General features: G+C 43.4%; 1 protein-coding gene across 2 annotated transcripts in view; it reads left to right on the top strand.

The window, feature by feature from the left end:
- The window catches only part of LOC145414265 (uncharacterized), a 356239-nt gene that overhangs the window by 264309 nt on the left and 67393 nt on the right, over window positions 1–24537 (top strand). The gene's annotated exons all lie outside the window — the stretch shown is intronic.

Here is a 24537-nt window from a genome sequence, read left to right as displayed (position 1 = left end):
CGCCTAGGCTGAATGAAACCATCTGGAGATAGAATAATTGTTGTAAATAACAATTGGATTCACGGCGGTATATGGGTTTCCGGTACGTTCAGGAAATGTTATTCCTCCTAAAAGAGACTTTTCGAAGTGGAGAGGTTAAATACAACCGTCATTAACATGTTCATTACTTTCCGAAGTTGAATATACTTTCCTGAAACAAGCAAGAATAGACTGCTGAAGCATGTCACCATACTGATATGGATCAGGTGTAGAAAAGATTGTTTGTACGTTTTCTTCACTCGCACGACTACCAAACATTCACAAACAAATACAGTAGAGTGAATAACATAGCAAAGAAAGATTTTTTTTTTTTCTGATACTAATACACTGCTATGGAGGGTTCTTTTGGTAAAAATTAATTAGGATACCAATCACCTCATACCAAAATAGAGTTGTTAATAATGCGGAGAGACACGACAAAAAAAAAAAAAAGCGATATCTGATAATAATTCACTGCTATAGAGGCTTCTCCGGGGTACAGATTGCCTCGGATCCATTATAAATACGGCCCTATCCATCTCTTCACTCTCGACAACACACACACACACACACACACACACACACACACACACACACACACACACACACACACACACACACACACACACACACACACACACACACACACACACACACACACACACACACACACACACACACACACACACACACACACACACACACACACACACACACACACACACACACACACGCCAGGGACCGCTCGCTGGTGCAGTGGTAACGCTCTCGCTTGCCAACTGGTGGACTGGAGTTCGCGCCTCGCTCAGGTTGCGAAAAGTTTCACTGACGAAGTGGGTGGTTACTGTCCCCCTTGAGCATGGGGACGGGTGTGTGCGTGTGTGAAGGTCACAGCCTTGCCCTTAGATCGGACTATATGAGCTCTCAGCTCCCTTCCGGGAGGGTAAAAGCTGACGATCACGACCATCAAGTGATCCTGACCGACCCGGTGAATTACACACACACACACACACACACACACACACACACACACACACACACACACACACATCTAATCTAATTAATTAATCTTTGTGCAGTTGCTCTTGGCTTTTGTGTTGTAGGATGTTTGGTTCTGGTGTCGTCTTTCGTTAACATCATGGTTTGCCCTGTTATCCTTCATTGTCGCTTGTGTGTGTGTGTGTGTGTGTGTGTGTGTGTGTGTGTGTGTGTGTGTGTGTGCGATCTCTTGTTAGTGTCATCTTTTGTTGTCATATGTCGTTTGTTTCATCTGCTGTTAATGTGTTCTGATGTTGGAGCTGTTTGTGTTTTAGGCACCATTTATTTTAGGAAAGAACTGTCTGGTTCTGTTCTTTGCTTCTGGTAGCATATGTTTAGGTAACATCTGTTTTACTGTCGGTAGCGCCTTTATTCATAACATCTCTTTTAGGCATAATATATGTTAACAGACAGCGTTTGTCTTACATAGCATCCTTTATAGACAGAATATGTTTTAGGCAGTAGGCACCATTCTTTTTTCTTACAACATCTGTTTTATCAAGATTTTTTTCTACGTAGTATTGTATGTTTTAAGCAATATGTTTAAATTTATAGCTGTTTTGGCGTCACATACTACAGGTAGCATCTGTTTTGGGCAGTTTCTCCCTTTGGTGTCACTTGTTTTAGACTGTGTCTGCTTGTGGCGAGGTATGTTTGTGCATATGCTAATTTAACGTATTGTGTGCTGGTGCTGGTGGCGATGTCTGCTGGGAGGAATGTAGATGGCTACGGCGCTGCGTGATTAGGTATTGCTGGTTCTAGTGCTTGCTGATTTACCTGGCAGCCACATCAACACTAAAGCCACCACCACCATCACGATTCACACCACCACCAGCATCCACACCACCACCATCATGCACACCCCCACCATCACCCACACCACCACAACCATCATTAACACCCGCATCCACACCACCACCATACACACCACCATAATCTCTTATTATCAACGCCATCACTACCATCCACACCATCACAATCACCATCACCACCAGCATCCACCCTACCGCCAACCACACCATTAACACTACTTTCCGTGAGTGAAATCAAAGTAAAGAAAGGGAGAGAGAGGAGAGAGAGAGAGAGAGAGAGAGAGAGAGAGAGAGAGAGAGAGAGAGAGAGAGAGAGAGAGAGTTGGCAGTCAGAGAGCGATGTGTGTGAGAGTGGAATGAGGGCAAGCAGGATACTGGTAGATGAGAGAGAGAGAGAGAGAGAGAGAGAGAGAGAGAGAGAGAGAGAGAGAGAGAGAGAGAGATGAAAAGCGGGGAATATAGAAAAAAAGGAGGGAGAAAGGGAAATGAGAAAGGAAGAAGCAAGACGGGAAGAAGAGGGGAGGAAGAGGCAGGGAGAAGACGAAGCGGGGAGGAAAGAAGAGAAAGACATGAGAAAGGGGTAGACATGGAACAGAGAAGGGAAAGGGAGAGGAGTTATGGAGGGGGTAAAGAGGAGAAAGGGCGAAGAGGGAAAGAATGGGAAAAGGATAGAGAGGGAAGGGAACGGGGGAGGAGAATGAAGATACCTGTAGAAGGGACAGGGGAGGACAGGACAAGGAAGGGGAAAGCGATATGGAGGGGAAAGGGTAGCGAGGGGAGGGAGAAAGTAAAGAGAGAAAGGAGAAGAGGGGGTTAGAGAGAGACATGGGAAGAGGGAGAGGGGAGAGGAAGTAAGAGAGAGGCAGGGGAAGAGGGAGAGAGTGCGGGGGGAGGGAAGAGAGGGGAGGGAGAGTTATTAAAGCAGAATGTCCTTCACTACAGACTGCCGCTCTCCCTCCCGCTCTCACTCTCTCACTCTCACCCGCACCTCTCTTCCACACTCAACCTTATACTCATCCTTTATTCACTCATTCAGCCACCACTCCTACACCTCTCTCTCTCTCTCTCTCTCTCTTTACCTATCTATATATCTGTCATTCTATATACCTACCTATCTGCCTATTATTTTACATAATCATGCAATTATATATATATATATATAATATGATATATATATATATATATATATATATATATATATATATATATATATATATATATATATATACATGGAGCCTCTGTGGTACAGTGGTAACGTGTGCGTTTTCGTACACTGAAGAACTAGGGTTCGCGCCACGCTAGGGTAAAAACTTTGGGAGCGTTCTTTTGGCCACGTATTGCATTGGCGGACACAACGGGTGCTGTGGTTGAACCAGTGTCGCATACTATAAAGTATGCTTGCACCCAGTCGGCTTGCGCGGGCCGATTACACTTGATTCACAGACTACACACACATCCAAAGCCATTCCAACACAACAATTACATTTACAAGCACTTCTCACCCTACACACAATCTCTTCTAGACAGCCTAAGCCACTTGGTAGAGATACATTGGCTGTATCGTCCCCACTTCGGTAGGGATAGGCCGGTCCTGCAGTGGACACTCAAACAGCTGATGATATATATATATCTATATCTATCTATCTATCTATTTATCTATCTATCTATCTATCTATCTATATATATATATATATATATATATATATATATATATATATATATATGTAATACACACACACATATAGATAGATAAATAGATAGATAAATAGAAAGATAGAAAGACAGTTACAATCATCACCATCATTCCCACACACCTTCTCTCCAGCTTTCTCTCTCTCTCTCTCTCTCTCTTCTTTTTCTTAAACTTCTGTAATTAGAAAATTAGTGTTTCCATTAATATTCCACCTGGACCGCTTAGCAAAGACCGTAAATAGCTGTGTGGTCTCTCTCTCTCTCTCTCTCTCTCTCTCTCTCTAATATCGTTTTCTCCACAGTTATTTTTTCTTCACCCCCACATATTTCATTTTCATTTTCTTCAATTCCACTCAGCCCATTATCCCTCTCTCATCCCTCTGCCCAACTCTTTCTACTTTCACCACACACCTTTCTCTAAACCCTCACCCCACTCACCCCGATTCACCCTTCTCCTACCCCTCTCATCCTTCATGCCCCACTATCACGCCATTCACTCCACATCCACCCCACTCACACCTCTCACCACTCCTTCATCCCTCTCACCCTACTCACTCCACTTTACCCTAATTCACTCCCCCTCCCGCTCACCCCACTCTCACCCCATCCACTACTCCTATTTATGTGGTGCCAACAATTTAAGGTCTTTGTTATGAGTTTATGAGAGGGAGGAAGGAGAGAGGAAGGAGGGAGAGGGAGGTAGATGATGGAAGACGGAGGGAGAGGGAGAGGGAGAAGGAGGGGATAGGTAGGGAGGTAGAAGAAAGGAGAGGGAGGAGGAGGGGAATGAGTAGAGGGAAGAGGAAGAGGAAAAAGGAGGAGGAGGAGGAGGAGGAGGGGGAGAAGAAGAAGAAGAAGAAAGGAGTAAAGACAGAAGCAGAGGGGATGGGAAATTCATGAATAAAGAGATGATGGGAGGCAGAGGAAGGACAACGAGAGGAGACATGAGGGAGGCAGAGCATGGGGAAAGAAGGAAAGAAATATAGAAGAAGAAGAAAAGAGGAAGAAGAAGAAGAAGAAGAAGAAGAAGAGAGAGAGAGAGAGAGAGAGAGAGAGAGAGAGAGAGAGAGAGAGAGAGAGAGAGAGAGAGAGGAGCTGTGTGGAAAATAAAAAAGAGCAAACACAATATTATTATATCTGGCGTTAGCAGGAAGACCCATTAAGGAGAGGAGAAAGAACAGACAGGTGTGTAAGTGTGTAGGTGTGTAAGTGATATACGGAGGTGTGGAACTGTGTATGCTTGGATGTAAGTTTGGTAATGTGGATGTTTTTATTTAGGTGTATGGTGTTTCTGTATAAGTGTATAGGTTGTGTGTGTGTGTGTGTGTGTGTGTGTGTGCTAGAGGACGAGAGAGAGTAGTAACAGCAGGTAGAGATACTAATGCAGAGAGAATTTTGTTAACAGGTATCTTATATTCAAAGCAGGTGTGGTGAGATGTGATTGAGACAGATGTGTGTGGACAGATATAGGTGTGACAGCTGTGGATGAGGCAGTGTGGATAAGTGCGTGACAGGTGTGGGTGAGGAAGTATTGTACTGGCGTGGGTGAAGCAGGTGTAGGTGAGGTAGGTGTGGGTGAGGCAGGTGTGGGAGGGTGTGGATGAGGCAGGGGTGGACAGATGTGGATGAAGCAGGTGTGGGTGAGGCAGGTGTGGACAGGTGTGTAATCGCCCACACACCGATGTAAGCCCTACCATCCCTTAGACAGGCAGGAGGAGTTAAGGTTAAGCCTGTCTTACTCCCTCACCTGTCTTAAGACTCTCTCTCTCTCTCTCTCTGTTTTTTTTATCCTATGTTGTTTCTTCCCTTTCTGGTTTTCCTTCAGATTCTCAATCCTTCTCTCCAAGTATCCTTCCTTTGTTCTTTCCTTCTTTTTGTCTACCTTCCCTCCCATCTATCATCTCTCCCCTCTTCATTAATAATCATTTCCGCTGTGTTCAAATTCTTTATCCTCTACTAATTTACTCGTATCATTCCTCCTTTCTCACTTTGTTCATCCCTTGACTTACCTACCTACTTTCCTCCTTCCTTCTCTCCCTCTCATTTTCATTCTTTCTTTCTTTTCTTGCCTCCCTTCTTCTCGTTCCCTTTGCTTTCTTCACCTTCTCCCACTTTCTTAGGTCTCGTGGAGGCCTAGTATAATTGCAGAGTTTCTTTCTTCTCCATTCTGTCTTTCAAACAGTTCATAGTTTGATGTCACTACTTTATTTCTTCATCAGTTCCCTCAGGTTTCGATGAGGGGCTGCTTCATGTGGTGGCGCTGATATAAAGGAGCTGCATCAGTCGCTGATTATTATACAAACGTCCCTCATCTCTCCCCTTAACCCTCGGAAGGTTGATGATTGTCTACAGGAGGACGACAACTTTACCCCACAATCAAATGGGTTCAGCTTCCTATGAGCTGGGGTTCATTCACCAACTGCTACTTCACTGATTCGCCTCAAGCCTGGTACAATTGCTCCTTGGGCAAGTCCTCCCCGACACATTATTATTATTTTTTTTTTACTGGGCCCTTTTAAAGTGATTTATGGGATCAAAGATCAAACCACATAAACACAAAATTCAAATCCTATGTTCTTGGGCATTCATTATTCATCACGACAATTTGCGCAGAAGTATATCAGTGAACTGCAGCTGTGTAAAGACGAAGCCACTGAGAAAGTGGCCGCGGTAAAGACCATCACGCATTCCCTTGGGAGTATTGGCAGCCTTTAATTTTCTCGTTTCTCTTTCCTCCTGTATCCTCCCCTTCCTCTCACCCTTCTTCATTTGTCTCCCTTCTCATTCCCTGTGTCTTCTTCATTCTCTCTCACTCTTGCATATATCACACCCACCTTTTCCTTCCCTATATACTCCTTCTTTCCTAGGTTCCCTTCTCTCTCTTCTTTATCCCCCTTCCTCACTTTCATCTCTATCCACCCCCTTGTTTTTTTCCTCCTGTCTCTATCCCTGCTCTTCCCATTCCTTTCATCTCTTCTCCCGCCATTTCTCTCCAAGTTTCCATTTGTTCTTTCCCTCGCCCTGTCCCTTTAGACCACTTTCCTCTCCTCTCTTCCCCTCTCTTCTGACTTCCTTCTTTCATCCTCCTTGTTCTTATGTTTCCTCCATCTTCCTCCACTTCATTCTTTTCCCGTCTCATTCTTTTACAACCACCTTTCATTCCTTTCATCTTCTCCATATTTCTTACCCTCTCCTCTCTCTCCCCTCTCGCTCCTCTCACCTTGTCTCCCTCCCTTACCCTACTTCCTTTCCCTTTTTTACCTCTGTCTCCTTGTTTGCTCCCTCTCTACTCCTTCCCTCATTCTCTGCATTTCTAGTCCTTCTGCGTCTTCTGCCCCCCTCATTTTCTCCACTACTCCTTTCTTCCTTACCCTTACAAAGTATTTTTTTTTCTCCTTCTCTCCTTCCTTTTCCTCTCTCTGCCTCCCTCTGCCTCCTTCCCTTCTCCCTTTTCCTCCCGCTGTCAGTTCATTTCTCTCTCTCACACCCTCCCTTCTCCTTTTTCTCTTCCCCCTTTTTTCCACGCTCTCCCTCTCTCCTTTCTTTTCCCTTTCCCTTTCTCCTTTCCCACTCTTATCTCCCTTTTTCTCCATCCTTTATCTCCGTTATCCCCCTTCATTCATCCCTTTCTTTTCCCCTCTTCAGCCTCTCATCCCCGTCTCCCTTTACCTCCCTCTTCCTTCCACCTTCCTCCCAACCCCCCTCCGTCCTCCTCTGTTTACTCCACAAATATTACCAGTCACCCGAGCAGAGTTCACCCTTTGTCTGCCGTCTGCTCACAGCTCACTTACCGCTTGTTAGGTTCGTTACAAGGCTCGTTACAGACCAGGATGAGTTGTTAGTGGCTGGTGGCTTTGTTAGATAAGTTAGAGGGTCAAGGAAGGAGGGTGGTTCAGTCATCAGTAGGGGATGACGTGGTTTGAGATGTTTGAGGTCACGTGTAAGAGATCAGTTTGGTCTTTAGAGGTAGTGTGCTTAGACATTTTAGAGGTTTAGTTTGTACGGTGGTTTAGTCGCTGGTTAATGGTTGGCGACGTAATCTTATATGACACTGGTTGGACGTGTTAGGGTGTTTGTGGGTAAGTGTGGCTAGATACGTTAGAGGGTTTGTGGAAGAGGTGATTTACTTCGTAGCTGCTGCTGGTTATGATGTGATTAGAGGTGTGGTTAAATGTGTTGGAGGGTGAGTGGATTATGTGTTTTATGTGTTTCGAAGGTGATAGAGAGGTGAAGTATATTAGAGGATGAACAGGAGTGGAAAAGGGTGCTGGGACCTTGAAGGGTGATAATGTGGTTAGATATGGTAGAGGGAAGGTGAAAGAGGTGGTTGTTTTGGTGTTGATAAGCGGTAGTTTGATTAAATGTGTAAGAAGGTGGATGTGCGAGGGTGGTTTGGATGATTGGAGGGAGCTTGAGAAACTAGTCATGTAGTTTGAAAGTTGGTAAAAGAGGATGAAATGCTGATTAGTGGTGATGGTATGTTTATGTTAGGCGGTGGGGAGGTGGATACATGGGTGGAAGAATGTATATTGTATAGGTTGGATGGGTGAATGGCTAGTTAGGTGGGTGGGTGCATGGATAGGGTTTCTGGGTGAATGGATGAAAGTGTGGATGGATGTATTCTGTTCTTCCTGCAGCCAGACGAATTTACTGGATTTAGAAAAGGCCCCTACTATACTCATTTTTTTTTTTTTTTTTTATTGAGGCGAAGATGCACTTGAGAGGTTGGTGATGCTTGGCTGAATGCACCATGTCCGAATAACATTTATTATCCCAAATTTCCCTCTCAGATATTTGCTGTCAATTAATAATGCTAACGAGTAAAGACATTACGAAGTAATGTTGCATACAGCCAATCATCACCAGCCTGTCAAGTGCATCGCCTCGTTAAAAATAAAAAAATAAAAATGAGTATAGTAGAGATATAAAAAGAACAATGACATGGAAATTATAATAGGCGATGAGCAAGAAGAGTAAGGGAGCTAGAGATGGAGTGACAGGATGAGGATGAGAAATGGTGAGAGAGTGATGTAAATGGATGATAAATAGAACTGCAGTAAGAGAGTTAGACGCGGAAATAGGCGAGATTGAGACTCAGGAAGGTAAATGGATGACTAGTAGGTACAGATAAGGGATTCAGAGATGAGACTGAGAAGCTGAGGTTGAGAGAGAGAGAGAGAGAGAGAGAGAGAGAGAGAGAGAGAGAGAGAGAGAGAGAGAGAGAGAGAGAGAGAAACACTAAGATAGATGGATAGTAAGTTAGCACAGACAGACAGACATACAGACAGACAGAACAAAGAGAACTAAGAGTGAGGTGGTGGAGTTTCGTCACTGTGTTGTTATATTGCACTGATTAACAAACATCACTGTGAAAAATCAGCGATGGGGGGAGTGTGGGCCTTTGATATGCAGATGAGGGAGGAGGTTTATTGGTGACGAGTGGAAGCATTACGCCAATTACATTCATAAAGCTTGTTGTGGTATTTTTGAGAAAGTGTAATGATAAGTGACGCTTGCATCATTTGTGCTGAAGGACGTAATTAATGAGGGTTTGGCTATTCATAGTTCTCTCTCTCTCTCTCTCTCTCTCTCTCTCTCTCTCTCTCTCTCTCTCTCTCTCTCTCTCTCTCTCTCTCTATATCTATATATATATATATATATATATATATATATATATATATATATATATATATATATATATATATAAAGGGCATTTGTCTTCTTAGTGTAATAGAAAAATTATATGGTAGGATATATTGACAGAGTTAGGGAAATAACAGAGGAATTAGTTGGAGAAGAACAGTGAGGTTTTAGGAGGGGAAGAGGTTGTGTAGATCAGATATTCATTCTTAGGTCTTTAGTGGACAAGTTTCTAGAGAAGGGAAAGAAGTTGTATGCGGCCTTTATGGATTTGGAGAAAGCATATGACAGGGTGGATAGACAAGGATTGTGGGAATTCTTAAGAATATATGGAGTAGATGGGAAGTCGTTGAAGTCCGTGAAGAGTATGTATGAGGATACTAAGGCTGCAGTGCGTGTGGATAGTGAACTGAGTGAATCTTTCTATTTGAAGGTTGGATTGAAACAAGGATGTGTCATGTCTCCATGGTTGTTCAGTCTGTATATGGATGGGGTTATAAAAGAGATACGAGGTAGGGCAGTGGCTGTTGGAGCGGCCCTAGTGAGAGTGGGCAGTGTTTGGAAACTACCTGTACTGTTGTTTGCAGATGATACCGTGTTGTTAAATGAAGAGGAAGGGGAGCTGCAAGGCTTAGAAAATGAGTTTGGGAGAGTGTGTAAGAAACGGAATCTAAAGGTGAATGTAGGGAAGAGTAAAGTTATGGTCTTCGAGAGAAATTAAGTCAGTGAATGCACAGTGAGACTGGATGAGGAGGAAATGGAAAATGTGAATGAGTTTAAGTACTTGGGTAGTGTGATGAGTAAGGATGGAAGTTTAGAGGGTTAAGTGCTTGAAGGAGTGCAGCAGGGAAGAAAGGTTGCTGGTTCCTTGAAAACAGTGATAAGAAACAGGGAAGTGAGCATGGAAATAAAAAAGCTACCACATGACAGTATTGTGATACCATCTCTAACATATGGAAGTGAAGCTTGGACCTTGTTAGAGGGAGAGAAGTCAAGAGTAACGTATGGAAGTGAAGCTTGGACCTTGTTAGAGGGAGAGAAGTCAAGAGTGAGAGTAGTGGAAATGAGTTATTTGAGAGGAGTCACATGGAAAGACAGACTGACAAATGAGGAAGTGAAGGAGCGTTGTGGTGTGGATGTGGATGTAATAGGAAGCGTTAGGAGAAACACACTGACGTGGTTTGGAGATGTGGAGAGGATGGAGAACGAGAGACTGACGAGGAGAGTGTATGTGAGTGAGGTGGATGGGGGGAGATGGATGGGGAGGCCAAGGATGAGATGGAGGGATGGAGTGGAGAGGTAGATGAGAGAGGGGGGCGTGAGCTGGGAGCAGGGCAATGAAATGGCGGGGGACAGGGCAACATGGAGGCGATTTGTCTGTGGGCACCCCTTACAGGGATTAAGGAGGCGATTTGTCTGTGGGCAATCCATATATATATTAAGGCGTCTAGCAATATATATATATATATATATATATATATATATATATATATATATATATATATATATATATATATATATATATATAATTTATCTATAAATTCTATTCCTTTTCTTGAATCACTATTAGAGGGGAATAGGGTTATGATGGTGATGATGATGATGATGATGACGACGACGACAAAGTACATGTTGGCTGCAGTATGACATCACTTAACACTCTTAGGCCTCTGTGACCCACCCTCAGCTGAATCAGGTCTGAATCAGGTCTCCTGGCGCTAGCCGACATAGATATTAAGAGCTGCCTGACCAAGAGCGAATTAAAGAGCTGACGTGCGTGGGTGGCTGGATCACTGAGCCTGTTAGAGGATAGATGGATCAATGAATGGATAGATGGATGAATAGTTTAGCGGACGAAGGGATGAATGGATGGATGGTTTCAAAGAGGAATCGATGGTTGAATAAATTAAGGATGGTTGAATGGATGAATAAATGAACTATATAGTGGGATAAAACATGGATGGATGAATGAATGGAAGGATAGCCGAATGAATGATTCATGTATATGTGGATGGAGGGTTGGTTATTGGGTGATTAGCTAGGTGGATAGATCGATGATTGAATTAGTGGACAGAGAGATGCCTCATTAATTAGTGGACTAATGGAGGATGAGAAGTCATAAAGAATTAATGAATGAATTCGTGGATAGAGGATTACTGGATAGGTGGATTGATGAAGTAGTAAATGGATGAGTTAACATAGTGGATGGATGGTTAGATGCAGAGAATACAAAATTGTGAACGGATGTAAATAGTAATATAACATAGACAGACAGATAGAGACAAATGAACAGACATATTGATAGATAGACAGATAGATAGGTAGGTTGGGAGAGAGAGAGAGAGAGAGAGAGAGAGAGAACGAACCGGGAAAAATGTTTGAATGGAAAATAGAGAAGTGGGCGAGTCGCTGATAAGGCAGGACGATTATGTGAGGAGATGCAGACAGAGGTGGACGAATAATTATATATATATATATATATATATATATATATATATATATATATATATATATATATATATATATATATATATACGTAAGAACTGAATAAAAACAGCAGCTAAACAATGGTCGGATGGTTGAATAAACGTGACGGCTGATTTTATTGAATGAAGAGCAGGGGAATGGGGCAGAATAAATGTATATATATGGACAGCTAAATGGAAGCACAAAATGATGAAGTGACGCGAAACAATAACGCTTATGAATGAGAAAATAACTGGACGCATGGATGGATGGATGGATGGATGTTAAAATATACGGTGCGAAATACTGGATAGACAGCTTAACGAAATAACAAAGATGATAGTTAGACGAGAGAGTAGTTATCTGCCTGTAGCTGTTTCTTTATCAGTCCACACTAGGTGCACTGCAGGACCAGGCCTTTGTCGGAGTAGTGCTAACCCTACTTAATCCTTCTCAGTACTGGCGAAGTACAAATAGGGCAGAGTTGTATGCAGGAAGTGATGCGTGTAAAAGTAGGTGTTATACTGTGTGTGTGTGTGTGTGTGTGTGTGTGTGTGTGTGCGTGTGTGTGTGTGTGTGATTCCTGAAGAAGCCTGCTTGGTGAAAACGTCGAATAAAACGGGTCTGTCCTCTGCACTTGGTGTTTTCCTACATAGGTGAACGGAATATTGGATAAGTGCATGTAGGACAGGACAGATAGACAGATAAAAAAAAAAAAGATGAATGAAACAGCGACCGAATGAAGCGATGGAAGAATAAATGAATGGATGAAGGTCAGGCGTGTGTGAGTATTCATCCACCCACCTACACACACCATTATCCTGTAACTGACCTGGGATAACGGTGGACTGGACCAAAATATCAACCTTTAATTGAACTGCAAAGGTCGCAGTTCAAGGCCAAGGTAGGTAAAGCAGGTGAAAATGAGGCAGGTGTGTATGCGGGATGAGGCAGATGTGTGTGTGTGTGTGTAGAGAGAGAGGTAGGTGTGTGGAATGAGGCGGCTGTGTGTGAGGTGAGGCAGGTTTGTGGAATGAGACTGGTGTGTGATGTGTGGAAGGTGTGTGGTGTGAGGCAGGTGTGTCGTGTCAAGTAGGTGTGTGGAGTGAGGCGAATGTGTGGGGTAAGACAGGTATAGTATGGACTGAGACAGATGTGTAATATATATATATATATATATATATATATATATATGTGTGTGTGTGTGTGTGTGTGTGTGTGTGTGTGTGTGTGTGTGGAGTGAGGCAGGTGTGCGTGTGGAGTGAGACAGGTGTGTGTTTGTGGTGCAAGGCAGGTGTGTGGAGTGAGGCAGGTAGATCAATGGCAACCCACCTGGCCATGTTGCGAGAGAGAGAGAGGGAGGGAGGGAGGGTAGGGAGGAGAGGAAAGGAGAGTAAGATGGCGAAGGAAAGAGAAGAAATAAATGGGAGAAAAGAAGGGAGAAGGAAATAAGGAAAAGAGAGAAGTGAAAGATGGAAATAAGAGAAGCAGATGAGAATGTAGAAGAAAGGGAGATGGAGGAAAAATGTAGGAAGGGGAGAGAAAAGAGGTAATTATAGGAAGAAACAAGGAGATTAAAAAAGAGGGGAGAAACAGAGATGCAGTATGGCAGACCTTTTCCTTGTGTTTTTATTTTTATTATTACGAAGTCTCAGTGGTACATTTACATACTTGTTTATGCTTTCCTGCGTTGTATACATTTGCTTGCATACAGCATACGCATTTATTATGTCTGCTCTTTTTTTTTTTCAGTTTCCTTTATTTCTGTTATTATTTAATTCATCGCTTTGCTTCATCCTTCTTTCATTTTTGTTCCTCCCCGTTAGTTTCCCTTTCCATTCCTCCTTTCCTTCTTTCTTTTCTTCTTTCCATCCATCCATCCATCCTTCCTTCCTTCCTTACTTACTTATTTACTTACTTGCTTCTCAGCGTTCCTTATTCTTTTCGTCTCTTTCATATACCGTCCCTCACCCCTCTCTCCATTTTCCTTTCATCCTCCTATTCCATCCTTACCAACAATTAACTTAGTAACCTGTATGCCTCCCTCTATTTCCCCTCCTATTTCCCTTCCTCCTTCCAACTCCCCTGTCTTTCCTTCATCTATCCTTTCTACTCCTTTATTTTTTTTCTCTTTGTGCTCCTCATCCCCTTTTTTCTCCTTCATCCTCTCTCTCTCTCTCTCTCTCTCTCTCTCTCTCTCTCTCTCTCTCTCTCTCTCACCTCATCTCATCTCATCTCCCTCCCAGGATGGATATGGATTGAAGTGGAGAGCTGAGGCTGGAAATGAGTTTGAGTGGGTAGCTGTGGTTGTGCGTGGTTGTGGTTATGGCTGTAGATGGTTATTGTTGTGGATGACTGTTGGTGGCTGTGGTTGTTGATGTATTTTGTTGTGGATGGTTGTGGTTGTAGGTGGTAGTGGTTGTGAGTGAATGTTGTGGCTATAAATGGTTGTGGTAGTGGTGCCTGTAGGTGGCTGTGGTTGTAGGTGATTTGGTTGTAGTGGTTGTGGTTGCAGGTAACTGGTTGTCATGGTTGTGATTATGGTGGTTGTAGTTACGGTCGTAGATGGTTTGGTTGTGAGGGTTGTAGTTGTATGTGTCTGTGGTTGTCCTGGTTGTGGTTATGGTGATTATGGTTGTTGTGGTTGTGGTTATTGTGACTGTCGTTGTGGTTGCTGTGAGTGTGGTCGTTGGGAGTTGTGGTTGGAGATGGTTGCGGTGGCTGTGGTTGTGGGTGGTTGTGGTTGTTGGAGTTGTGGCCATTGTAGTTGTTTGTAGTGGTCGTGGTTGTTGTGGGTGTGGTTGAGGGTGGTGGTAGATGGACGAGGGTGCAAATGGGCATTTGAATGGGTATAACAGGGTACTTATGCGTTGTAGGTGCGAGTGTGAATGGATTTGCGGGTGTGTATGAACGAATATATGTGCAGTTGCGGGTGTGAGGGTGAAGGTAAAAGGTGAGGGCAGACGTCATAAGGCGCTTAGCCGCGTTGCCCAGCTCCGTAACTTGGCCTTCACCCTGTATTCAGGGATACAAGACCACTGCATCATCCATGTTATCACAATTACCTTCCCCAGATGATCACTTTACCTACCAGCCCGTAAAGGGTGGATAAGCCGAGTGACGCCAGCTGTTCCCATTAGGATTCAAACCTTAGTGATGAAGGGGCAGCAACTTCGCACTTACAACTGGAGGCTTGTGTTGTGGGTGGGTGTGGGTGTAGGTGCTAGTGTGTTTTTGTAAATGAGTATTCTGAACAAGTTCCGATTTCGGTGGCGGGAGTAGGTTTGGGTGTAGGGCTGTGTGAGCTGGTGGCGTTAAGAACGTGTGGGCGAATGAGAAATGGAGTTAACTTATGCGGGGTTACTGCGGAGGAATGTGTAGGTTGGTATTGGATTGTGTAGGCGGCGTGTGTGTGGGTGGGAATAGAGTTGGTGTGGGCACATGTAGGACTGGTGTGAGCAAATGTAGGAGTGATACGAGTAAAGGCAGATGTGGTGTGGATAGAAATCGGGTGGTGTGAACGGGTGAAAGGATGGTGTTAGCGGTTGTAGGGGAGGCGTGGGCGAGTGTAGGGGGGTGTGGGCGGGTGTGAGGTAGTGTCAGTGGGTGTAGGGGTGGAGTGGGATGGTGTAGGGAAGGCATGGGTGGCTATAGGAGTGATGTGGGAGAGTACAGGCATGGTGTGGGTTGGTGTAGGGATGGTATGGGCGGCATGGGTGTAGCGGCAAGACCTCAATGGGTTCTTGCTGGGCTCACCACCGATTTCCGATACCCGATACTAGAACGAGTTAGTGATGAGAGGGCGGTCACCACTCACTGCCCACACTGCCCACACCACACACCGCCCACACTGTCCACACCACACACCGCCCACACCACACACCGCCCACACCACACACCGCCCACACCACACACCGCCCACACCACACACCGCCCACACCACACGCCGCCCACACTGCCCACACCACACGCCGCCCACACTGCCCACACCACACGCCGCCACCACCCACATTGTTCACAGCAAACACCACCCACATTGGACCCACACCAACCACCTCACACACACACACACACACACACACACACACACACACACACACACACACACACACACACACACACACACACACATTATTCACATCCTATCCATACAAATAACCCATGACTCATCGTCTCTCTCCCACACCTCCTCCTTCATTTGTCGACCTTTGCCGGAGAGAGAGAGAGAGAGAGAGAGAGAGAGGGAATACGTGGAAAGTGTAATTCACCGGGTCGGTCAGGATCACTTGATGGTCGTGATCGTCAGCTTTTACACTCCCGGAAGGGAGCTGAGAGCTCATATAGTCCGATCCAAGGGCAAGGCTGTGACCTTCACACACGCACACACCCGTCCCCTTGCTCAAGGGGGACAGTAACCACCCACTTCGTCAGTGAAACTTTTCGCAACCTGAGCGAGGCGCGAACTCCCGTCCACCAGTTGGCAAGCGAGAACGTTTTCACTGCACCAGCGGTGTGTGTGTGTGTGAGAGAGAGAGAGAGAGAGAGAGAGAGAGAGAGAGAGAGAGAGAGAGAGAGAGAGAGAGAGAGCTACAACAAAAAATAAGAATCATTAGATTTAAAATGGTGATGGCATATTGTGACAGGAAGGAAAACTGGCGATGTGGTATAACTGACACTCTTAGGCTCCAGAACTCTCTCTCTCTCTCTCTCTCTCTCTCTCTCTCTCTCTCTCTCTCTCTCTCTCACTCTCTCTGAATAAAATAGTTTGGCGGTGTCTGGGATAAAATACGAGACTGGAAGTGAACATAAAGGCTTCAGGTTTCTGTAACATACTCAGAGCTGCATAAATCGTCCGGTTGTAGTTGGGTGTAATACTGGGTTTGTTAGACTGTGACAGGGTTAGTGGTAATATTATGAGGACTTTCTGACTCCTTTGTTCACTCTCAGCTGTGTGAATTCGTCTGACGTTAACAAGAATTAAATACTACAGTAGACCATAAAAGGGTCATTGGTATTATCATGGTCAGTAATTTCTTTACCCTCCTGGCTCTGGATGGTTCAGAGCCAGGGAAGAGGCCATGCCACTGCCAGACGAAAGAACACATGCCACGTCATTTTGAGAGGCTTACTCACTTGAATTGCAATTCTGTCTCACGGGCGAAACGCATGAACATAGTTTTGATGCATTACTGAATCCTTTGCTAAAGTATGTTATGTTGTATAGTATGTCCCAAAAAATAACCTAAGGGAAGCACAAAGTGCGTGAGTTGTCGCAAACGATGTCTTAAGTAAAACATTTATTATTGTTGGTAATGATATGTGTGGTAATGATATGTATAATATGAGAAGTTGTCGCTGTCGATTGTGGTGGAGGTTAAAAATTACTGTTGTTACTAATAACTGAATAATGAGGATATAATTCATGTGAAAGACAAATCAAACTGACAATAGTATGTAGAGGAGGAATAAAACTGGGATACAAAAGTTCGAAGTTCCATGCAGTCCAATATCACAGGAAGCATAGAGAGCGAGGAAGGAGGTACGACCGGATGTAAGAAGACCGAGGATGAGGATATTTTACGAGTGAATATGCCCACAAAACCAAATTTATGTAGTACCTTTCTGGGGCGTTCAGTTTCTTCTCATTGGGTCTGGGCAGGAACCGCTTTGAAACGAGCTTGATGCTTTGAGGGTATTGTGCCCATTCAGAAATAGATAGCTTGGACAGGGATCATGTTCACAATGTGTACGTGAAATACACTTGGATTGAGAGAACGCATTACTGTAGGTGTGATGAATGGATTCCGTATTCAGCCTCAGTTCATAACAACACTTTCAAAGTTCATGACTGTGCTTATATGGTAGGTGTCAGTTCATTTATATGGCAGGTGTCAGTTTATGAATTGTTATGAGACTGCTAGACTGCCCATGTCTGCACGCCTAACTCTTTTTCAGCCCTGGTGTCAACTTCCCTCTAGCCAGGGGTTAAAAAAATTAGTAATCACGTTAGCAGCTGTATCAACGGAACCAGTATTAACACTCTCAGGTTCCTCTCAGCCGAATAAAATCGTCTGTAGTTAGATGGAATAAATAACTACAAATGTCCCGACAATAATAAAGAAACGACCCGCTTGGACAAATATGAAGATAAATTGTAGTAAAAGTGAATTAAATAGGAGCGCTAATTAAGAAAACCGAGGGTGGGAGGAATTTATTGGATAACGAGGGAGCTGGAGGTGGGGAGGTAATGAGGAGGGAGGAAGGAGGGATTGAGGAGGGACGGAGGAAAGGTAATGAGAGAAGGAAGGAGAGATGAAGGTGCGGTGGAGGAGGGCAAGGAAGGAAGGCCATGAGAGGAGGAGGGGAGGAAAGAAGGTAAAGTGTGGTGGAGGGAGTGGTGAGGGAATGGTAATGAAAAATAGAGGAAGGAAAGAAGACGATTGGATGGAGAAGGGAAGAAGAAGGGATTGAAAAAAGAAATAGGGAGGGGAGGAAGGATGCGAGGAGGAGGAGAAGAAAAGAAAGAAGATATAAGGAGGGAAAAAAAAAGGGAAGGAAGCGAGGGAAGGAGGATGGAGCGAGGATAATAGGCAATGAAGAAAACAGGAGGGATGGAAGAGAGGAAATGGAGGGAAGGAGAGAGGAGAGTTGAAAATGGAAGGAGAAAACTCAAAAGATGGGAAGGGAGGGAAGAATAGTGGAGGGAGGAGAGGAGGGAAAGAGAGCAAGAAGAAAGATGAGTGGAAGGAGGAGAGGAAAGAAGGGGGAGAAAGAGAGAAAGACGAGTAGAAGAAGAAAGGAAGGAGGGGGAGAAAGAAGTGAATGAAGAGCATTTGAGGGAGGAGGACAAAGTGTGAAGAAAAAAGGGGTGGGGAGGAGGGAAAGCTATGAGGAAGGAAGGAGAAGGAAAGGGGAAGGAAAGAAAGCAAGGAGGGGGGAAGGAGGAACGTAATAAGAAAGGAAGGGAAGGGGGAGGGAAGGAAGCGAGGGAAGATATGGAGGAAGGAGGGAGAGGGAGTATACTGCAAAAAGCTAAAGGAGGAGGGGAGGCAATGACAGAGAGAGGGAAGAAAGAAGGAGGGAAAAGGATTAAAGGAGACAACAAAGAAGAGCGAGGAAAGAGGAAGGAAGAAGAAAAGAACGATTGATGGATGAAGTGAGGGAAGGAAGAAGAGACAAAAATACGATTTTATTCAGCTTCAAGAATTTACTTTGCCACGAATGGATGACGATAAAATGAAACAGATATTGAAAGGAGTATGTTAAAATGAAGGAGGATGAATAGACTGTAGAATGAAAGGAAGAAAAGAATGAAGGAAAAAACTCAGTGAAGGATAAAAAGGAAGGAGGACGAAGTAAAATAATTAAATGAGGAGGGAATATATTTAGAGAAGGAAGTAAAAATGTGAACGACGGAAGGAAGAAGGAAATGATAAAAAAAGTGAATGAAGTAACGAAAGAAAAGATGAAAGAAGGGTTGACAGAAGAGGGTCACGAAGGAAGGGATGAATGAGGAATGGCTGAAAGAATGAAATACTGAAGGGATGTAAGAAGGATTGAAAGCAAAGAGTAATGAATGAAAAGATGGGTGAGGAAAAACTGAAGGAATGAAAATAAAAATGAATGAATAAATGAAGGTATGAAAGAAAAGATCAGTAAAGAAATGAAAGAAGGGATGCGAAGTGAAAGAAGAGGTGAAAGGACTGCAGGATGGGATGGCTGAAGGAGTGAAAGGAGAATGAATGAAGGAATGAAAGAAGGAATGAAAAAGGAATCAGAGAAAGAAAGAAAGAGTGAAAAGAAGTGGTCGATGATTGAATGAAGGGAGGAAAGACAAGAGGGAAGGAAAAGTGTAATGAAAGAAGCAGTGAAAAAACGAAGGAATGTAGGGATAAAAGATTGTATGGAGGAAAAAATAAACCAAGAATGAATGATGGAATGGAGAATATAAAAAACTGAATAAATGAATGAATGAGTGAATGAGGACTGAAAGAAGGGATGGAAGAAAGAAAGAGAAGAGGAATGGAGGAAGGAAAGAGTGAAAAGGGATGAATGAAGGAGTGGAAAGGGATGAATGAAGGAAAGAAAACGTATGAATGAAGGAATGAAGGAAGGGACAGGGTAATGAATATGGGCAGTACTCCCCCACTCAATATAATTACACTTCCCTAAGGCAGGTAGGCAGAGAGAGAGAGAGAGAGAGAGAGAGAGAGAGAGAAAGGGGGGAATGGAGGAAGATAGAGGAAAAGAGAGACGGGAAGAAGGTAAGGAAGGAAAACAAAAATGGAGGGAAGGGAGAATAGAGGAAAAAGGGCAAAAAAAAAAGGAAGGGGAGCAAGCTGGGACGGCAGGAAAGATCGAAAACGCTAGAAAAATGAAAGCAAATTTTACGAATAACTGGATATACAAGGATAAATGAATGCCTAATGACAGATGTGAAATATACACGAAGAGTTAAGGGAATGGAAGGAAGAAGGAAGATACAAGCAAGAGAGAAGGAAGTTGGGCTGGGGAAGGGAGGGGGTGGAAAGGAAAAGAAAGAAAGAAAGAAAGAAGAAAGTGATAAGAAAAGGATAGTGAGGAAAAATGGAAGGGAGGAGGAAGTAAGAAGGAAGAGAGATGGAAGAAAGGAAGAAGGAAGAGAAAATAAGGGTGAAAGAAGGGAGATTCTCATTAGATATTGAAGAGACAGAAAAGGAGAAAAGAAAAACGTGATAAATGATGAAGACTGATGAGACGGGGATGAAGATGGATGGAGAAAAGAGAGACATCGTTGTGGTTATGAAAATGGAGGGAGGGAGGGAGGGAAGAGGGGAAAAAACGAGAGGGAAGAGTAAGGAAAGAGTGAGTGAAAGAAGGGAAGTGGGATTGGAAAGAAGATTCTAGTGTGGAGAGAGAGAGAGAGAGAGAGAGAGAGAGAGAGAGAGAGAGAGAGAGAGAGAGAGAGGACAATTGTTGTATACAAAAGAGTGGAAAGTAGGGAGAGAGAGGAAGAAGGAAAATGGGTGTATATGGAGAAACTTTGAAAAAAAAAGGAGAGTGGTCAAAGAGTAATTCATGTATATACAAATATAAACAGTATACCACATCCATGAAATAACTCAGTGTTTGTTTGTTTGTTTGTTCTCTGCGTGGCATGCACGGTCACAGTTTTCAAGTATCGATGTCGGATATTTTGCATGGATGTAGATCTAACCCTGAGGAAGGTAACAAGCATCATATGGAGGGCGCACAGGACTAGGGCAAGGGGGTTCAGCCCCTATCCTCAACCCCCGATAAAATAAGGTAAATAATATATATATACGTATATAAATAACTAATCAGTTTCAAGAGGAGAAGAGCAACATTATGGACTCTCAAAATTGCTGGCATTATCTTGACTAATGCCTTGCCTCTCTCTCTTTGTCATCTCTGTGTGACGTGTTCCAAAGTTGGAAGCACGAGCAACTTGCATACATACATGCACCCAGTGGCAAGACAAACGTGAATGTTTTGACGATGTCTTAAGGATATAAAAGTCCTTCAGTAAGTGTCGCGACTTTAAAGTGACTTTCAAAAAGACGATTTCAGGAGCCACCTTGCATTTTTTTTTTAGGAAATTCATGTAAAAGACACAGAACATTGTGAGGCTCAGACAAATTCTCCTGGGTGGACTGTAGAATGATGTCCTTGGTGCTGTGGTTACGGCAGTAGTATGCAGGTTGGCAGACCCGAGTCTCGGCCAGGCATCTCTGCCACTATGCAACAGCTGTTCATGCATAGACTTGGGCAGGTGTAGTGAGAGCGCAATATCCACCTGTTCATTAGGGCTAATTTTTCCACTTGTTCTTACTTCTACCAGACAATTTTATCCAACTTATTAAAAACTTCTAGTAGTAAAAGGGAATAAAAAGTCATCATTAACCCTTTCAGTGCGAGATGTGTCAAAATAGCTAATAAAACAGATTAGTGCGGAAGAGAATGAAATAGAGAAAATATTAAATACAAAAATTATGTCCTTGGTATAAATTAAATTCTCTCTCTCTCTCTCTCTCTCTCTCTCTCTCTCTCTCTCTCTCTCTCTCTCTCTTTCCCTGTGTGTGTGTGTGTGTGTGTGTGTGTGTGTGTGTGTGTGTGGTGTCTAAAACTAGCTGGCTGAAAAGCTTGAAATCATACCCTTCATATCAAGAGGTGAACGAGAGAGAGAGAGAGAGAGAGAGAGAGAGAGAGAGAGAGAGAGAGAGAGAGAGAGCAGTGTAATATTGAGGAAGATCTTCAATAAACCCACATTCTGTCGACAAAGGAATACTACCTCCCCCACCAGCCCCTTATCCGTCTGGTATGTATATATGTATGACTCCATTTGGGTATGACTGGACGTGTGTGTGTGTGTGTGTGTGTGTGTGTGTGTGTGTGTGTGTGTGTGTGTGTGTGTGTGTGTGTGTGCGTGTGTGTAAAAGAGGGGAAGGGAGAGTGTACATTATATTCGTAATGTTTATGGATATGTATAATGAATTCTTGTATGTTTATTAAATGAAGCGATAATAGTAATAGGAACGATGATGATTATGATGATGATAATAATAATAATCATGATATCATTTATTATTATTATTATTCCGTGATGCCTTTTTCGGCCTATTCATAGGGATGCTTAGATATTCCCAAACGAAACAGGTTAACGGAGCTGTCATTGATGGCTCGGTGGCAAAGTTGACAGACGTTTGCAGTCGGAGAGAAGCATGTGTTAACCCGTCGCGGTCCTAATCAAAGAAGTGGCCCATATCTTTTTTTCCATCTAGCCACTACCTGGTAAGTTGGGTGGTGTGCTACGGCTTAAACGATCTTTTGGGAGCGTAAGGCCTTGCCTTACGCTCCCAAAAGGGTAATAATGACGTTGGTGTTAGCCTACCGTTTCACTGTCATAGTTACGTTTGATCGAAAATGTTATTGGAGTAGCATTGCCATACAGAGACTACCGAAATATATGGCAAGTTTATTCATGATGGTAACGGAATGATGATGACGATGATGATGATGGTGAGGATGATGATTAAAGATAGAAGCTCTGCCGATGACGGTAAAAACATGAACTCCCCTAAAAGATGACAGATGCTGATGACGATGTGTAAATAAAACATGTGGGTGGCTGATTTCCATATAAACCGTGAGTGCGGTAACACATGGCAGAGCGGCCCTGGGGTTTGTCAGTCAGTGTAATTGATATTAACGCGTTGAATATGCACCGCTCCACCCTACACACAAAATATACTACATTTACGGACGTTTGGTGCATGATGTGTGTGTGTGTGTGTGTGTGTGTGTGTGTGTGTGTGTGTGTAAAGATTCATTTGTTTAAAATGTGTGTCCCGTGAAAACTGTTTTTATAGTGTGTGTGTGTGTGTGTGTGTGTGTGTGTGTGTGTGTGTGTGTGTGTGTGTGTGTGTGTTTGTGTGTGTGTGTTAAATACAGTATTATCATTACAGTAAGATACACATAAACTCCTAATGCACGTACATTCTCATCAATAGTTACTGTTCACCCACTAATCCTACCACTAGCTAGAAGCAAGTCAAGTGGTGGACAGCATCCTACACCGAACGTAAGCCTATTGCTCACTGCTAAGGTGGTAGTCCGAAGCTTTAACAGACTTTACGAGGAAGAAGTCGCGAGGACACTGTTAACCCAGCAGTCAGGAAAGCGTCAGATCACCAGCAACAGGTCTTCGTTCACTGAGAAACCCTGGCTACGGCTTCATTTTTATCCAGGGGTAGGGGAAGAAGGTAAACAGATATTCCTTGCGAGTGAGATTCTTTGCGTAAATACACACCTTTGCATGTTCAGCAGAGTAATTTCTTATTCAATTCTGAACATATTGTAGCACATTCGTTACCTGAGGCTTAGAGTTTTGTTTATGAGCTGCACCAAGAGAGTTTCTGCGCGCCATCACAAGCCACCTGCCTGGGCATTGCCTTCTCGGTGCAGCACGGTATATTGGCCACGACAACATTTATATAATGACACACACACACACACACACACACACACACACACACACACACACACACACACACACACACACACACACACACACACACACACACACACACACACACGTATATATAAATTTATATATGTATAAATAAATAAATAAATATAGATAGATAGATAGATAGATAGATATAGATAAAGATATACACACACACGTGTGTGTGTGTGTACGTGTGTGTGTGTGTGTGTGTGTGTGTGTGTGTGTGTGTGTGTGTGTGTTTGTGTGTGCAAGAAGAAATATTTTAAAATTACTTAAGATCAAATAAAAGCGCGTAAGAGACTTTCAGATTTATTTCTTTATTTATGTAGATCTAATGTATACCTAACGTATTTTGTCTACATAATATATTACTGGTGTTGTCCTGGATGTATCTGTGAGTTAGCATAGCGTGTAATATTCTCACGTTGTCCATATATAAGAAAACCTTTTTGTGTCATACTTGTATTAATGAAGACTATGAATACATGTAGGCATTTATGCATATATGTTTCGGATGTAAATTCTCCTTCGCAAGCCAATTTCTTCCTCGATTTCACACTCATACGCTATTCCTCCTTCTGGTTCATTTATCTTCTCCCCCTCCTTTATTCATCTCCCCTGCTTCACTCCCCACACTGTATATTTCCTGCCTTCATTCCTCTTCTCTTGCACCATCTCCACTCGTGTATCTGTCCCCTCTGTTCTCTTCTCTTTCTCACCCCTTCTGTTACTCTTCTCTCTCTCTCTCTCTCTCTCTCTGGGTTATTTCAATTACCGCATCTTTCATTTTCACTTTATTTTCTTTCTGTATTCTGCTCTCTCAGTTCTCTCTTGCTTTCTTTCATTTTCGTTGTAACTAAT

The sequence above is a fragment of the Coenobita brevimanus genome, chromosome 98 (assembly GCF_032717465.1).
Source record: "Coenobita brevimanus isolate Jiangsu-jjx chromosome 98, ASM3271746v2, whole genome shotgun sequence".
Lineage (NCBI taxonomy): Eukaryota > Metazoa > Arthropoda > Malacostraca > Decapoda > Coenobitidae > Coenobita > Coenobita brevimanus.
The sequence above is the reverse complement of the archived record's forward strand: the minus strand, read 5'-3'. Positions and strand labels throughout refer to the sequence as shown.